This window comes from Camelus bactrianus, chromosome 24 (assembly GCF_048773025.1).
Source record: "Camelus bactrianus isolate YW-2024 breed Bactrian camel chromosome 24, ASM4877302v1, whole genome shotgun sequence".
Lineage (NCBI taxonomy): Eukaryota > Metazoa > Chordata > Mammalia > Artiodactyla > Camelidae > Camelus > Camelus bactrianus.
Genome location: NC_133562.1, coordinates 23,401,253 through 23,420,291, shown reverse-complemented (window position 1 = coordinate 23,420,291; position 19,039 = coordinate 23,401,253). Strand labels below are relative to the sequence as shown.

The window sequence follows — 19,039 nt, the reverse complement described above, 5'->3', positions numbered from 1 at the left end:
CTCTTGCACATCTATAGACTACAATGAAGTATAGGGGTCACTTTTACATGCACTGGGAAGCCAAAACTTTGTGTGACTTGCTTTATTGCAATATTTGCTTTATTGCATGGTCTGGAACTGAACTTGCAGTATTTCCAAGGTCTGCCTGTACCTGGAATTTAATAGAAGATTCTATTGAGTTAATTGCAGCTTCCCATGCAGTTTTAAGAAATAGTCCAGAGGGGGAGGGGATAACTCCGTGGAAGAATGTGTGCCTAGCAAGCACAAGGTCCTGGGTTCAATCCTCAGTACCACCATTAAAAATCAATAAATAAAAATGTAATTGCCTCCCCCCAAATAAAGTAATAAATAAAAAATATAATAATAAAAATCCAAGATTCTTTGTTCACTTCTCCCAGTTTCACATAATGGTGACATTTTGAGGAACTGTAGTAAGCCATCACAACCAGGACATTGCTATGGGCTTTCTTCCCTAGTTTCATTTGCACTCATTTGTGTGTGTGTGTGTGTGTGTGTGTGTGTGTGTGTGTGTGTGTGTGTGAATTAGAGTCTACACAATTTTCTCACCTACATAGGTCTGTGTGTCCACCGTCACAGTCAGATCCTCGATGTTGTCTTCTTCATAACCACAGCTGCTTCCTTGCCCCCTCTCAGCAGTTGATATTTTGTATGAGGTAGCGTCACATTTGTTTCCATTTCTTTTTTAAGTGATCTGTATTCAGTGGCCCTGGCATCCTTTATTCACAGGACCATCCTTTCCCCACTTCTCCGAAGCACCACCCCTGCTGTAAATCGTCTCCATGTACGTATGAGTCCACTTTACAGTTCTTCCATTCGTTGGTCTGTTTCTTTCTTCTTACATCGGAACCGCGCTGCCTTAATTACTACTGCACCTTTAAACAGATGTTGCTATCTAGTAGAAAAGGCTCTGTTTCTTATTTTTCTTCTGCAAACATTGTCTTGGCTTTTCTTGGCCCTTTGTATTTCTGACTAGTTTCCAAGGGGGGGCGGGTATAGCTCAGTGGCAGAGCATGTGCTTAGCATGCATGGTGTGCTGGGTTCAATCCCCAGTCCCACCATTAAAAATAAATGAACAAGCCTAATTACCTCCCCCCAACCCAGAAACAAGAAAGCTGACTAGTTTCTGAATGAATTTTCCACAGCAGGACCAGTTTTGACATCTCATTCTCAGAGCTAGAGCGAATTCACACTGTCGTTTCTTCTCTCACAAAACGGGGCTTCAAGGCAGCAGCTGTGTGTTCCCCATCAATGTTGTCACGTTCATCTGACCTCAGGCTCTGGTCTCTAATACACTCTGGAAGGAGCTGGGACACTGGGAGGATGGTTCTTACAAACCTTTGGCTCTATAACCTCCTGCCATGAAATGAGGAGTGAAAAAGCCAAGCTATGTCAAGTTTAGATCCCCCCTCTCCTTTTCTGAATGTAATTAGGTGACAGGGCTGTAGAAACTAGTCATCTCTGGTGGAACTGAGCTGGGAGCGGCTATTGGGAACCTCGGGCCATCTTGCCTCCCGTGTATTGCAGTGGGTCCCAGGATCAACATCTGATCTGCAGCAGTGTGGGAAGGGATGAAGCTCTCAGGCTGGAAGGGCCCTCTGGAATTGTCCTAAGTTGAGGCAGGAAGGCCGAGCCTCAACCCCCTACATCCATCCGTCACTGGGAGTGGGGCTGCTCCAGAAGGGAGCAGGACCCTGGGTGGAGCCGCCATCCTCAGAGGAGGTGATCCTTCTGACTGGCCTCTGAGAGCTGCTGCCTGGTACCTGTGCTGCCTGTAGCTGAGGGATGTGCTCCGGGATCCTGGAGGGTGGTCTGGGAGGCACCGTTCAGATCTGCTTCCCAGGTGTGCACTGGGAGCAACAACTCCAGTGCCCCGGGGGGGTCCTCATGTCTTAGGATAAACTTAGAAGGGCTTATCCATATATGGACTCATCGTCCCCTCCTGTTCTGACCTTTGTAGGGTCCCCTAACCCTCATTTGGCACCTCCGCTGGTCTCAGTGTCTTGCCTGGATGTATAACCCTGACCTTCATCCCAGAGAGGTCAGCATCCCCTTCTTGGGTCTTGCCTGCTGTACATTTCCACGCAGCCAACACAGGGCCAGAGAGCAGCAAGAGAAGGCCAAGCAGAACCTGAGACCGCACCCTTCCCTGCCCTCCCTGTTGACACCGAGTCTCCCTCCTCCCGGCCCTCGTGGTGAGTCATCCCTGTCCAGGTGCTGACCTGCAGTTCCCAGAGGGCTCAGGCAGCAGCTGGAGCACCATGTGCCCTGGTAAAAGTGTTCTCACCTTTGTGAACCAGGGTGGGAAGCCAAGGCTGCAGGGACAGGAAGCACCAGGGCCTCACGTGGGTCGCTCGGTCAGGGTAGGGCCTCCTTTCACCTTTCTGCTCCTCTGCCCTGAGTTCTGTCGGTGATGGAGCGCTACATACATGTGACTGACGTGAATACACACAGCTTCCTGGGGGAGGGCAGCTTGTCCTGGGCCAACACTGGATCATTCATGGAGGTGTGGGCCTGACAGCTGCTTGGTGCCAGATCATGTGATCGGACCCGGTGGGTCCCCTGGCCATGTTGCCCACTCCTGCTCTTTTTGACATAAAGTGGGTCCCTTGGTCTGAGGTGATACCATGTGCAACCCTGTATTGGTGGTTTCAACATTGTTTAGAGATGCTGGCTGAGGTCCTGTGGGCAAACTTATATCTGTAAAATGTGTCTATTCCCATCAGAATTAACTGCTGCCCCTATCAGGGTAGAAGGGACTCCACTGTCATCAGCTTTGTTGATGCTGCAACAAACAGGGGACCGTTACCCAATCGGAACTTGTTCTGCTTGCCACACGACAGCCAAGGTGTTGGGGCAAGGAATAGCAACTTTATTTGCAAAGACCAGCAGACCCAGAGGATGGCAGACTACTGTCTTGGATAGCCATCCTGCTCCAGTCAGAATGCAGGCTCATTTTATACAAAAAACAAAACAGAACAAAACAGAACAAAACAGAACAAAACAGGGGAGGGGGTGTGGTTGGTTGTTGCAAACTTCTTGCTGCAGCCATTCTTTGTTCTTTCAGCCACCCATGTGGGTTAGGTCATGCTATCCTTGTAAACCTCCAACAAAACAAAGGTTATTCTCTGGTTTGCAACTTGCTATCTCTATGTAAATGCAGAAGAGCTACCATCCTTAAAGGTCAGAGCCCCTAGAATAGGCTCTCCTGTAGATGTCAGGCTAAAGGCAACATTGTTTCACAAAAGGTAGAGAGCTGGCAAGACTAAGCCTGGGAAGCAGGGCAGGCACAGTGGTTAAAATTAAAGGAACAGATCCAATATAGAGTCAGATTTGTTCTCTATTACAGCACTAGGAAAGCCTTTGCTAAACATTCACTCTTAAAACACTGGCTGTGATCCAGCATCCAAGTAGCCTGAGAATCAGCAGTTCTAGATGTCTCTTGCACTAGTCACCACTAGCTTCACTCACTGCATGTAATTTTTTTCAAGGAAAGAACAGTGTCTAAACATTCTTTCCTAGTGCTATTCAAGTCTCCATATATCTAATGTGGGGACATTCTTTTAAATGAGGAGGGATTGGCTTTGTCAGTTATTGGCTGTGAAATCACTCGTTATAACAAAACTTCTCATGAGCAAGAGCCCTGCTGCCCCAGGTCTTCCGTTCAGTTAGCCGTGTGCATCACTCACTGGGTACAGCTCTTCCCCTGAAAGGCACTGTGCCTAAGATGTCCTGCATCCCAGCTAGTGACAACAGCGCTCTGCCCACCATGAAAGCAAGGCTTCGATGCAGTGCGGAAGTTGGTCTCATCTGTTCCCCGTCAGGGCACTGGGCATGGTGAGCCTTTCAGAATTCTGAGAAAACAGCTTCTTTCCATCTGTTAAATTATGTATTACATGCTTTAAACTCTGGAAATAACAATATTTCTGTGAAAAAAACTGAGCTTAAGATTTCTATTATGTAGCCAGCAAGAACATCGAAATATTGAAAATCTAGAACAGGATTTTACATACCCTGGAAAAGGCTTTCCCACCCATTCACTGAAAAAACATCAGGTATGACTAGCACCCAAGCAGCCAGAGAAAGTGAACCGTCCAGGGCTGTTAATCTATGCACTGCTAGCTTCATTCACAGCCTAACTTTTTGTGACTGACTGAATTGTCTAAACTTTCTTCCATAGTGTACTAATAAGTCTATATGTGTGTGATATAGGAACAAATTTTTACATGCAGAAAAAAGGCTTTCTCACCCATGGCCTTTAGAACACAGGCTGTAACTAGGCTTCTGTTAGAGAAAGATTACAGGTCCCGTATTCATTGGACTACATACATCCCTCACTGAGCATGACTTTTTTCATTGTAAGAACATTATGTCTACAATTTCTCTCCTATAGGTAGTGACAACAGCTTCTAACACGGAGGACTTTGCATGCAAAGTGAAAAAATGTCCTTTGTATTTCCTGTCAGAACACTGGGTATAACAAAGCTTGAAGAAACCTAAGAAAATAGTTAAAGTTTTTACTACATGCATGACTCTGAATCTATCAACTTTTCTGTGAAAGAACTCTGAGCTTCAGATTCCTACCGCGTAGTCAGTAAGAACATCTGTATGTTGGGGACATGGGGAGAGGACTTGGAAAGTCTTTCTCATCCATTCAGTGTTAAACATCTCGGCGTGACTCAGCATCCAAGTGGCCTGAGGAACAGCACTTTGGCAGGTCTGTTCAACAGTTCACCACGAGCCTCACACCGTAGGTGACTTTTTTCTCCTGAAAGAGCACTATGTCTAAAATGTCTTTAGTTTAGTTTTAACCAAGTCCGTATGTACCTAATATGGGAGCAAGAATTTCCACTAGGGGAAGACTTTCTCACCTGTGGGCTCTCAGACATGGGGTACAGGGAAGCTTTTGAGGAGCAGGAGAGGCAATGCTGATCCAGATCCTTAGGCAGTTAGCATCATGCACCTCTCATCGGGCATAATGTCAGTTCACTGAAAGAACGCGCGTCTGAAGTTCCTTTCATATAGCTAGGAGCAAGAGCTCAGAAACTCTAATGTGGAAGCAAAATTTACATAGAGTGAAAGGATCTCACATGTTTCCTGGGTATAGTGAAGCTTGAAGAAACTTGAGAAAACAGTTTCTATAAACCTGTTAAAAGATTCACTATATGTATGACTCTCTGGGCATAACATTTCTGTGAAAGAACCCTGAGTTTAAGATGCCCTCCACGTAGCTAATAAGAACTTGCATACATAAAGAATATGGAAACCGTATGACATGCAGTCAGAAAGACTTCAGCATCCATGCACCGTTAGGACTCTCAGTATGACTCAGTGTCTAAATGGAGGCTCTTACCTGCTGGCTTGCAGAAATCTTAGGCACAGTGTCCTTCCAGAGAACTGCTGTTAAATCCAGAGTCATGAGGTAGCAAATCTTTTAACAGATTTAAATGCTGTTTTCTCAGGTTTCTTTACTTACCTATAGCCAGTGTCCTAAGAGCAAGTAGAGGAGGCAGCCTTTCAGCCTGTATGGGAATCTTGCTTCCATAGTACATGTATATAGTTGTTTTTACTAGCTGTGTGAAAGACATTTTAGGAGAGATTTCTTCCAGTGAGCACAAGTTATTCCCAGAGGGTGATGCGCATAGTCAATTGAATAAAGAACCTGCAAGTAGTGCTTTTCTTGCTACTTAGACGCTTCCCTGCACCCAGTGTTCTAACAGCTCATGGACAGGAAATCCCTTTCACCGGCATGTAACAGCTTGTTGCATTATTAGTTACGTATAGCTCTTGTTACTGCTCTTTGCAAGAGAGTATTGACTTTGTGAGTTTTCAGGGGCAGGAAGTACCCACAGTGAGTGAAGCTGGCAGTGAACGCTGCATCAGACCCACAGAACGAGTGTTTCCCGGGCTACCTTAAAGATGATTCACATCTTGGTTTTAAGAGAGAAGGTACGTGAAAGCTTTCCAAGTGCATAAATGTTTTATCCTCGTATTACATATAGAGAGATGCTGTTACTAGGCATAGAATAGAAATCATTGGCACACTTTTCTTTCTGAGAAACATTTTTATACACAGAGAGTCATTCATGTAGTAAATCATTTAACAGATTCATAGAAGCTTATTGCTGATACTTCTTCCACTGTGGTATAAACCATTTTATTACAGGCAAGAGATGAATGCTTTTGCTCTGCACGTAAGGTCCTGATTCCGTGTTAGAGACAGACGGCTGTTGTTAGCAGTGCTATGAAGGAAATGGTAGGCTCTGTGCTCTTCCAGTGAATGGAGCTTATACCCAGTGAGTGATGTACACGCTCAACTGAACAGAGGACCTCGAGCAGCAGAGCTCTTCCTGCTACAGAGAAATGTCTTCACTGTGCTCAGCCAGCCCCCAAGTGAAAAACTTCCTCATGTATGTGTAAAAGCTCATTCCCATATTAGATATACACAAGCTTGTTAGTTTGCACACATCAGTGTATAAATATGAAAAACTACACGCATCAGCATACAGGCTGAAAGGTTCCCTCCTCTACTTCCTTTTAGGACACTGGCTATGGGGAAGCTTAAAGAAACCTGAGAAAACAGCATTTAAATCTGTTAAAAGATTCGCTACCTCATGACTCTGGATTTAACAGTAGTTCTCTGGAAGGACACTGTGCCTAGGACTTCTGCAAGCCAGCAGGTAAGGACCTCTAAGGATAAGGAACATGGGAATGGGAGTTTACACGGACTCAGAATGTCCCTGCTGTCCACCCAGTGGCTGAGTTCTAGGCACGAGCCAGCACCCAGGTAGCGTGGGCATCAGTGATCCCACAGGCCTGTTAAACCACTCGCTGTCAGCCTGCACATTTTTGTCCTTTTTTTCACCGAAAGAAGACTGTCTAAACCTACTTTCCTGGACTATTAGCAACTCTATACTTATACTGAATATGATAGCAAGGCTTTACATGCAGATGGAAAGGCTTTCTCATGTCAGGGTTGTTAGAGCCCTGGGCAGAGGGAAGCTCATTTGTAGCAAGGAAAGAAATACTGCTACAGGCCCTTTATTCACCTGACTAAGTGCCTTACTCACTGGGCAGACTTCCTTCCACTGAAAGAAAACTCTGCCTAAGATCTGTTTCATGTAGACATTAAAGACAGCTATTTATATCTAATATGGGAGTAAGATTTTAGATGCAGTTTGGAAGGTGCTCTCACCTATTTTTTGTTAGAACACAGAATAGCAGTGTGAAGAAACCCAGGAAAACAGCTTCTATAAATCTGTTTAAATACTCACTGCATGCGAGACACTCTGGATACAACAGCATCTCTCTGAAAGGACACTTTGCCTGTATTTTTACTGTGTAGCTAGTGACAGCATGTGTGTATAAGGTACATTCAAGCAAGACTTTCCTGAGAGGCTCTTACATATCTTCACGGTTAAAACCTGGCTCTGGCTCAGCTTCCAAGAAACCCAGGAAGCAGTAGTTTGACAAGTCTGTTAAACACATCACTACCAGCATCACTCACTGTAACTTGTTCTGCTGAAAGAACACCACGTCTAAACTTCCTTCATAAAGTCCCACTAAGGCTATGTATCTAATCCAGGTACAATTTTTTACATGCAGATGAAGGGCTTTGTCATCCAAGGCTGCTTAACAACCTGGGTGTAGCAAAGCCTCTATGTAGCAAGAGAAGACCTACGGCCACCAGTCCTTCACTCACTTGACTGTGTGTATCACTCACTGGTTATTTGATTCATTCACTAAAAGAACACTGCGCCTAAAATTTCTTTCATATAGTTTGTTACAGCAGGTATGCATGTATATGTAGCATGAAAGACAGACTTCACATGCAGAGTGATGGGGCTCACATCTATTGTCTGTAAGAACACTGTATATAGCAAAGCTTGGAGACGTCTGTAAAATCAGATTCTATAAATATGTTAAATGATTCACCGTGGGGATGACTCACTGTGTGTAACAGTGTTTCTCCAAAAGAACGTTGTGTCTAAGTTTTCTGTCTATCTTGTTGTTTTACATTCACACAGGAAGACTTTCCTCTCCAGTCACTGTTAAAACTACATGCATCACTTACTGGGTACAGCTTCTCCCTGAAAGAACCTTGTGCCTAAATGTTCTTTCATATGGTTAGTTACAAAAGCTATACATCTGTATCTCTCTTTATATATACCTAGTGTGGAAACCAGACTTTTCATGCAGAGAGAAGGACACTCTCATTCTCTGCTTCTTAGAACACTATGTATAGCAAAGCTTACAGAAGCCTTGGAAAGGAGTGTCCAGAGATTTCTTAATTCACAGGTGCATGACTATTTCTGTACAATATAGCTGTGAAAAAACACTGTCTGCCATTTCTATCTTGGGGCTCAAGACAACATCTATATATAATCAACATTTCAACAGGAATTTTTATATATACTATGAAAGGCCTTTATATCCATTCACTGTTAAAAAGTTTTGATATGACTCAGCTTCCAAGTAGGCTGAGAAAACCTAACTCTACAGGTCTGTTACACTACTTAATCCTAGCCTCACTTACTGTGTGTAACTTTCTGTCACTGAAAAAAAACTGTGTCTAAAATTACTTTTATAGATCTTTTAAGAAGTGTGATTATCTATCTATCTGTCTGTCTATCTATCTATCTATCTATCTATCTATCTATCTATCTATCTATCCATCCACATGGGAACAAGGGTTTACATGCATCTGGGCAGGCTTTCTCATCTACGGACTGTTAGAATACAAGGTGCAGCCAAATGTCTAAGTTCCACAGCAAACACTACTTCTACAGGTCTTTTCATCAGTTGACTGCATGCCTCACTTACTGAGTATAGCTTCCTTTCCAGAGTTCAAGAACACTCTGACTAAAGTTTAAAGTTTCTTTCACATAACAGGTAGCAACAGCCATGTGTATTTATGTATCTCTGACATGGAAGCAAGACTTTACATGCATAGTGAAAGGGATTCTCCATTTTGTCTTAGAACAGAGGTTATAGACAAGCTTAAAGAAGCCTAAGAAAACAGCGTTTTACAAGTCTATTGAATATTTACCACATCCATGACCCTCTGAGTATAAGAATATTTCTCTGATAGAACACTGTGCCTAAGATTACTGTCTTGTGTCTAGTAACACCACCTATGTGTAACTGCCAGTTTATCCCTCCCTCTGTCTTCCCCCTGATAACTGTGTTTGTTTTCTACATCTGTGAGTCTCTTTCTGTATTGTAAATGAGTTCATTTGTATTATTCTTTTAGATTCCACATATAAGTGATGTCATATGATATTTGTCTTTGATTTAATTCACTTTGTATGATAATCTGTAGGTCCATCTATGTTGCTATAAATGGCATTATTTCATTCCTTTTCATGCCTGAGTAATATTCCATTGTGTATATATACCACGTTTTCTTTACCCATTGATATGTCAATGGCTGGTTGCTTCCATGTCCTGGCTATTGTAAATAGTGCTGCTATGAACATTGGGGTGCATGTACCTCTTTGAATTAGAGTTTCTTCTGGATATATGTCCAAAAGTGGGATTGCTGGATCATAGGGTAAGTCTATTTTCAGTTTTTTCAGGAATTTCCATACTGTTTTCCATAATGGCTACACCAAACTACATTCCCACCAGTGGGGTAAGAGGGTTCCCTTTTCTCCACATCCTCTCCAGCTTTTATCATTCATGAACTTTTGAGTGATGGCCATTCTGACTGGTGTTTTGTAGTTTTGATTTCCATTTCTTTTGATAATTAGTGATACTGAGCATTTTTTTCAAGTGCCTATTGGCCATTTGTAGTCTTCATTGGAGAAATTCTTGTTTATGTCTTCTGACATTTTTGGATTGGGTTGTTTGTTTTTTGTTATTAAATTTTAAGAGCTGTTTATATATTTGGGAAATTAAGCCTTTGTCAGTCAAACATTTACAGATATTTTTTCCCGTTCCGCAGGTTGCGTTTTGTTTTGCTTATGGTTTCCTTTACTGTGCAAAAGCTTGTAAGTTCAGTTAGGTCCCATTTGTTTATTTGTGCTTTTATTTCTATTGCTGCGGTAGACTGCCCTAGGAGAACATTGCTGAGATGTATGTTGGGTAATGTTTTGCCTGTTTTCTTCTAAGCCGTGTATAGTGTCTTGTCTGCATGTTTGTCTTTAAGCCATTTTCAGTTTATTTCTGTGTAGGGTGTGAGGGAGTATTCTAACTTCATTGATTTACAGGCAGCTGTCCAGTTTTCCCAGCACCATTTGCTGAAGAGACTGTCTCTTCTTCATTGTATATTCTTGCCTCCTTCGTCGTAGGACGCGGGAGCGCGCCCGGAGCGTGCGGACGCTGGGCGGGAGCCGGGTGCTCCTGGACCGGCTCCCGGAGGAGGAACGCGGCCTGGGGCCTCGGCGACCGCTTGCTGTCGCTTCTGCTGCCATCGCCGAGCAGGTAAGGGGGCGCTGGTGGGCGCGCGCGGGTCAAGGAGCCGGCGGGTGAGGCCTGGGCTGTGCCGTTGGGGAGGCGCACAGGGAGGGGTGCGTGGGTGAGGTCCGGGCCACACATCCCGTTCGGACCCTGAGGCGGGTCCCGGGCCGCTGCCCTGGTTGGGGTGCCACCTTCCCCCAGATTAGTAATCACTGAATCCTGCGTCTTCCTCTGCTGCAGCTCATGTGCGGGTTTGGGAAAGTGGCTGAATTATTATGGCTGAATAATATGAATTATTATGGCTGAATAATAGCCCGGTCTTCTGCGTCTGTGTGGCACACACCCACAGAGCCATAAGCAGGTGCTGGGCTGCATCCTGGGGACACTGGCCAGACAGGCCTGCCCTCAGTGAGCACAGGGGAAGAAGGAAGTTACAGTGCATCATAAACCCCCTGAGAGAGAGGTCCTGCTAGCTTCTCTCGAAGTCAACTGGGAAAACACAGATCTTGCTGATAGCAAACATTTCAGAAACACGTTAGTTTCTGGAATGAATTCAGTGACGTCTGAACGTTAGAAGGGGGTAAGTATGTTATTTTCTTTCCTATTTCATACTTTTCGGTATTCTTGGAAAATCTGACTATGACCTGAAAAGAGTTATAAAGCAGTTTCTTTAAAATTTCTACCAAAATCTCTCTTTTGATTGAAGTTTTACTGTTAATATTTAGTAAATGCATCTTATTTGTCCCATCAAGATCTTTGAAGCTGTGTGCATTCAGTATATTTGGCTAATCAGATTCTTTTCAGGCCTTGGAAAACTGCTGCAAATTTCTCTGTTTAAACCGAGCATCTGGTATTTTATTATTAACTTTGTATTTAGAAAATTATTCACTGTCTGGAGATATGTAAATTTCTTAAACTTCCCCAAAGGTTTTCTACCACTTTATTAATTATGGTGATTTATTATTTTGAAAATTCTTACATAGGTTAAAGGAGACATTTGACCTTTTATTTAAGTACTGGACATATTACTTACATAGTTTGTCAACATCCTGCTGCATTTGGGTCAGGGCCATGAAATTCCTCTTTTTGGGGAGGTCTCCACTTGCACTAACTAGTGGATGGACAAGTTTAAATAAAATATTATCAAGGCCAAAGACAATATTTGTACGAATTATACAGCACACTATTAAAAGATTTTCAAAAATTAAGAAAACCTTGATTTTTTTTCTTATGTATCATAATAGCTCACTTTGAATAGGTAAGTCCCCAACTGTGAATCCAAGTAAGAAGTAGAACCGAAAACCATTTGTGTTAGCTCTTTCATGTATTATTACATGTTGTGGTTTTGTGAAGCAGAGTTTATAAGGTTTGGGATCTAATGAGAGGCCAAGGCCCTGTTTGGTTTATAAATACGTGTGGGATATTATTTAGGTCTTCAGAAATAAAAGCTGAGAATCATTTCCTTATGTTATCAATTCCTCTCTGGGAAAGCTTATTAAAATGTAGAAAATATAATAGTATATAATTTAGCTACATAATATACAATGTGGGTTGAGAGACAATTACAGTGTTTTATTTCCCTGTATTTTCCATTTTAACTGAATGCGTTTTAGCAACAATTGGATTCTGGCGGTAGCATTATTTTAGCTGTTTCATAAAGCTTTATACCAAATTACTGTGTGTACCAGATAAAATAAATTCCTGACTTCACTCTTAAAAGTCATATTACAAGCAGGCATGGTTTTTTACTTTTATAGGTAAGCTGTATTTTATAACAATTTTTTTGTGCTGTCAGAATCTCAGTTCAGTATTGTCGTTCCTACCATTATTTCAGTGGTTTCCTCTGTATTTAAGGTTCATTTTATGCAGCAAATCAAGCATCTTCCTATTTGGTTCATAGTAAGCTGATATATACAGTACTCAATTCTGGGTCCACAAGTCACCCAGTAAACAGCGTCTACTTGAATGGGACCTTGTTGTGTTTTCCAAGGACACAGTCCCTGTAGTGTACTGTCTACCTAGACTATCCTACCTTGTCCTCTTTTCGGGTGAGTCTGGCCCTGCTCTTTGACCCTTCCAAATCCCCTCCTTGCCTCTCTTCCTGAATATGTAAATTCTTACTTTAGTCTGACACTTCTTACCTAACCTCACATCTCATTTGGTCATGTTTCATTTTACCCCAAGACTTTTTCTTCCTGTACCAAAGAGACTAGAAAATAATCAAGCAAGCTAACAAAATTGTCTCTCCAGTTTAATTGTCAACGTTTTGCATATTTACTACAAATTCCTTTTTTTTAAAAAAGGAATGTATAATTATAGGATTCGTAATCACATTTCCTTCCTCCTTTCCCAGATGTCACCACTCTACTGGTGTGTCCCTTCCTACCACACATTTTATCTTTAACCACATTCCTATATAGTCACAAACAATATGAACTATTATTGCATCACATGTTGGTGATTTTGCATAAGTGAAAGGTAATGACTAAAAATAATCGAGGCATAGTGTTATAGATGAACATTTTAAAAGGCTTTTGTGAAGAGCACTTTGAGGTTCACAGCAAAATTAAGAGGAATGTGCAGAGATTCCTGTATGCCCCCTTCTCTGTACATACATAGCCTCCCCCATTAGCAGCATCGTTCACCGGAGTGGTAGATTTGTTACCAAGGGTGAGCTTACATTGACACATTATCACCCAAAATCCATAGTTTACATTAGAGTCCACTCTTACTGTTGTGTGTTCTCTGAATTTGGACACATGTATAATGCCAGGCACCTACCACTCATCACAGTGTCATACAGGGTATTTTCACTGCCCTAAAAATCCTCTTTGTTCCACCTATTCATCCTTCTCCCTCCCCTACCAGCCCTTGGCAACTTCTCACTGTCTCCATGGTTTTGCCTTTCCCAGAATGTCATGTAGTTGGAGTCATACGGTATGTTGCCTTTTCATATTGGCTTCTTTCACTTAGTAATGTGCATTTAAGGTTCCTCCATGTCTTTTCATGGCTTGGTAGCTCATTTCTTTTTAGCTCTGGATGGTATTCTGTTATCTGGATGGACCACAGTTTATCCTTTCACCTGCTGAAGGGCATCTTGGTTGCCTCCGAGTTTTGGCAATTACGAATAAAGTTGCTGTAAACATTCTTATATAGGTTTTTCTGTGGCTTTAAGTAAGTTCATTTGTGTAAATACAAAAGAACATGATTACTGGATCATATGCTAAGAGTAATTTAGTTTTTTAAGAAAATGCCACACTGTCTTCTAGAGTGGCTGTATCATTTGGCATTCCCACCAATAATGAGAGTTCCTGTTGCTTCACATCCTTGCGAGGATTTGGTGTTGTCAGTGTTCTGGATTTTGGCCTTTCTAATAGGTGTGTAGTGCATTGCATTCTTTTAATTTGCATTTCCCTGATGACGTAGCATGCACAGATGCAATTTTTTTCAATAATATTTAGCATTTAAATTTCTTAGTTCATTTTAATATGAAAAATAGTCTGTAAATGTAGACTTTTAGCCTCAGCAACATTCTTTATCCTTTAAGTATTTCTGTTCTTAAAGCTCTGTTATAGTTGGTGAACAATACCATGTGTTCTGAATATTTAAAGAAAATAATATACTTGTAAGACTTGATTATCTCCATGTAAGCACTATACAGTGCATAGATGATGCCAAATACATCTCTTTTGATCCAAAGAATGTGCTTTTTGGTACGGTTTAGTTTGTAAATTCTTATCAACAAAGATTATCTTATCAAAATTTAAACTGGCAACCTCTCTAAATGAGAGATTTTTCCTGTAATTGTGAAGAGAGGAAAGCCCCATATTTCACCAAAATAAAACTAAGAGATAAATGAGGAAAGAGAAAAGCAAAGGACAAAAAGACTTCTGAAACTACAAAACAGTATATTTTGAAAATATACTGTAAAGAGAAGAGACAGGTAAATTTACCAAATTAATATCCTTAAACTAGTGCATTTCCAGTGGGAACACCCATCTTTTGAATCCCGCAGCTGAACCACTGTAGCTGTGCACCGTAGACTCCTGGCAAAGCACCTGCCATCTTTCTTTTCATATACAGCTGGACCGGGCTCTGCAGTGAGCTCTTTGTCACGTGGGGTTTCGCTCTTTCTGCAGGACCCAGCCTGGCCCCTTGCTGCTGTTAATTGCAAGTTGGATTGCCTCCAAGTCCAGGGGGTATGGCTGGGGGAGGCTCTCCTTGAGTCTTAGGAAGAACCACGTGTGCTGCTTTGGTAGGTGAAAATGGAAATCTTCAGTGAAAGATAGACCTTGAAACTGAACATTGAATCAGTTGAGGTGTAACATGTCTTTAAAGTATTGACATGTAGCATAGCTTAGTTACAATCTTAGCCAAGCAAGGCTTTCTCGTGTAAGCCAGCGTGCTGTAGGGTACCTGCCGAGACAGTGCGTATGAGTTCACATGTCCCTTTCCAACCTGCTGGATCTATGCCACCCAAGTCCCCTGCCTGAGGATGTCCTAGCTTCAAGAGAACCAGAGAAACTCCACTTTCTCAGCTGAGTGTCCTACCAGCCCCATGACTGAAGAGTGCCTCTCAGTTGTCAGCCATCCCTGCTAGTTCTTCCATTGACTACAGTAAGTGTTTGGGCAGAATAGAGACTAAATGACATGCATTTTTAAGAAATACACTTGTTTAGTTCCAAATAAATGATTGTTTAATGTTCTCCTCTTGATAGCTAGGCATTTTGTCATTTTCTGTCTTGCTTTATATGTTGAGATTGGTGCTGATGGTTGATATGTTTTTATGAGATGTTGTGATGTGCTACAAATAGACATTTTGAAGAGTAAAATTTGTGTAATTTGAAATTTAGAAGAGTGACTGTCTAAGGCTGATGCAGTTTTACAGTAGTTTACTGTTTCATCCTAACATATTGGACTTTTAGTTACTTGCCTAATACTCTGAGAAAAAGTAAAGAAAACTACTGTAGCAGATAAGTTATTTTCTGAAGCCGTTTTCTCATTTCAGCTTACTAGAATTTGCAAATGAGACCAGAATAAAAATGAATGTGTCTGGCTGAGGCAGAGATACTAGGAGCTGGGAACTCTTGGGTAGTCTCAGGAAGGAATCTGGACAGAGAAAAGGACTTATCAGAAACGCAGTGTAGGTGGAAGGATTTTTAGTGGTGCATTCAGATTCTGACTGTATTTCTGGCTACAAAGTGTTTGATGGGATGTGGGTAACTAGATGCCTGAATGTTCTTTGCACCACCTGTAAAATCCTGCTTGCTTTAAATTTCAGAATTTAGACATTGAGAAATCAGCTATATAGAATAAAAATATATCCTTTTGAGAAAATAGTGTCCCCAGTTCCTATAGGGGATGTTGCTGTCACTGTTAAATTCTTAAGAGATTACCACAAGTTATGGGCCCACTCTACCTCAAGTTTTCTCAAGATACAACCAGTTTTAGCACTTAAAGTATATAGATGGTTGTATTTTTCACAGTGGGACACACTGGTATCTCTTCCAAGAGTTGTCCCAACTGGTTCTCCCCCTCAGAGCAGTGTTGCTGTATGTTAATTCCAGTAAGTTAGCATTCAGTCAGTGGTTGGTCTAAACATGCTACCATAAAAAATTTTTTTTGAAATGTACAATTGAAAATATAGAATTGTAATTTTTTTTCCTTGTTCATGATGACATCTGTTGACACCTGATATATAAATAAGCTATAATTTTAGCTGTATGTAACAGAAAACTCGAGCCACAGTGGCTTAATCAAACAGATGAGTGGATAAAGATGTGTATATATACACAATGGAATATTACTCAGCCATAAAAAGAATGAAATAATGCTATTTGGAGCAACATGGATGGACCTAGAGATTATCATAGTAAGTGAAGTAAGTCAGACAGAGAAAGACAAATATCATATGATATCATTTATATGTGGAATCTTAAAAAAAATGATACAAATGAACTTTTTTTTACAAGCCAGAAATAGACTCACAGACAGAAAATAAACTATGGTTACCAAAGGGGAAAGGTAGAGAGGGGTAAATGTGAAGTTTGGGTTAAGCAGATACACACTACTATATATAAAATAAATGACAAGGTTCTACTGTATAGCACAGGGAACTATATTCAATATCTTGTAATAACCTATAATGGAAAAGAATTTGAAAAATGATTTGTGGATATATATGTATATGTACAACTGAATGACTTTGATCTACACCTAAAACTGACACAACATTGCAAATCAACTATACTTCAATTTGAAAACAAACAAACAAACAAAAAACCAAGATCTGTTTTTTTTTGTCTCTAGAAAGGTAACCCCAAGGCAGGCAGGTAGCCTGACAATGTCATCGGCTCTGAGGATCTTTATGATTTTCTGTTTAGCCTTCCCTTTGGTTGTCCAGCTTTCGTCTTCATGCTTGTTGCCTCATGATGACAAAGTGGCTGCTACATCTCCAGGATCTTCCTAGGAACAGAGAAGGTAATAGGCAAGGAGATAAAGGCACCAGCCAGTTAAGTCTGCTCACTTTTAAAGAGCTTTCCTGGGAGCTCCCACTGGCAACTTCTGCTTATATCTCCTGGGCCAGAGTTAGGTCTCTGTCATCTGCAACTGAACCAGGGGTTGGGGTATGTAGTTTCTCAGCTGGGGAGTGCTGCCCTGCACATAACAGGGGTTGTGTCACTCAGGAAAAATGAAGATAGACTAGACCAGGTGGGTAGATGGACCCCCCACACCTGTGTGCAGAGAGGCCAAGACGAAGCCCAGGAAAATGGCACATGTGAGAGAAAGACATTTTTTGTCATTGATTTAGGAACAAGACAAGCTCTAAAGAATAGCAGAGTAGAAAGAAGTTAAGATTCTGTAGTCCTTCTTTTGCAGTTGATCACAGGGAGTTCTCAAATTCCAGCAATTTGTAGTGTAACAGAGGTGCTACAGACCCGGTGTTAGGGGGGCCTGGGGTCCAGCCCTTGATCTGACTCTGTAATGCTCAGCAAGCTACTTCATTCTTCTGGCCATAAGGGTTTTCTCCCTTGGATTCTAAAATGAGGTTGTGGAATGAATCACTGTGATCCCTCCAGGGGAAAAGATGTTTTGATGATCTGAGTCTGTTGCCTCCAATTTCCCCAGTTGGACTCCGAATCTCGCTCTTGTTGGCATCACCACACGTGAGGCTGACCACGTGTATGGAATGTCGGTGGTCACGGTTATGGGAAATTACCGTCAGGTTACTCATGAAGGCTTTCACGTGTATAGAAAGGAGAGCTAAGGTATGCCGTTCATTGTTCTGGAATCCGACCCCTTTGAGACTCACCTGTGGCTCAGATCTGTGCCCACACAAAGGAAGTGGCCCCGTGAATTTCGATGTTAAAGTGTCATGTTCAGAGCCAAGGAGAAAGAGGGAGGGGGGTCCTCAATTTCACATGAGTGAGGGGACCTTCTCTGCAGACATTCCTCAGGCTGGTTTGAGGCATGCAGACACCAATCACATTGGCATCCCAGTGCAGGATGCCCCCACTTCCTCCATACCTGTCTGCTCCTCCAGCAGAGAGCACGGTTATTAACCCAGTGACAACAGCCCTGTATTTAGGGGCAAAACGTGCCAGGAAGCAACTCAAGGAGAGACTGGTGGCATCACTGATGGGAAACCATGTGGAGGCTTTTGGAAGGTGGCTGGTGATGCTCCAGCCAGCCTTTAAGACTGCACAGGGTCCTGGACACAGAGAGCAGCACAGGTGCATGGAGAAGGCAGGCAGAACTCGAGGGCCATGCGTGGCCCAGGTACAGAAGGAGCATCCTGGTAGAAATTCTAGTCCAGAGGTTTGCATGATTTGCGATGATGAAATCATGTGTCTTGTCTGTCTCTCTTTTTTCCTCACCCTTCCCTCCCCCCTCTTTTTCCATCTGTCTCTTGCTGGCTTTAATTTAGTATTTTATTCTAAACAAATATATCTCTCTGTCCAGTTGAAAATAGTGGATAGACATTTTGGTCTCTTAAGGCATTTGCCCTTGAATAAGGAAAATAAAAAAAGAGTTTCAGATAGAAATCTGAGCAACCTGAGGTTTCTGCAGGGAATAGAAGAGTTGCAATGAATAATTAAACAAGTTATAGCTAATAAAATATACAGCATGTTGCTTCAAACTAAAACATTCTAACTCTGCCTTAGGGATGAATGCTTTTCATTATTTTTTAATTGTTGCCAGGGTTTGACCTTGAAGGGCTTTTCTGGCAGATAATTTGTTATGGTAAGAATGAGATCACTAAGCATTTTAGCACAAGCCACATGATGCATAGGGTTTCTTCCTGTTATATAATGGTGATGTGATAAGTCTGTTTTCCTGGGGATTTGTTCTTTCATTTCAATGGTAGCTTCTCTCTCACATCCTGTCTTTGGCAGGCTCCGTGTTGCTGTCCTATAGGTGGGTCTCCATGGTTACGATGCAGCTCCCTGAATCCAAGTCCTGTTTGTGCTTAGATGCCTGCTAACCTCTGAAGGGCCTATGGACACCCAGAGGCATGTTCCTCCACTTTGATAAAATGGGCATGGGAAGATCTAGGATATCCCTTCTGCCTTCAGGAAAATGGCATCCTGGGAGAGGATTCTTCCAGGAATAGAGTTGT

The 19,039-nt window shown here is 42.1% G+C and overlaps 1 pseudogene; it reads left to right on the top strand.

Moving 5' to 3' along the window:
* Positions 1-3,745: 3,745 nt before the first annotated feature.
* The window catches only part of LOC141574921 (putative serine protease 47), a 51,440-nt pseudogene continuing 36,146 nt past the window's right edge, over positions 3,746-19,039 (top strand).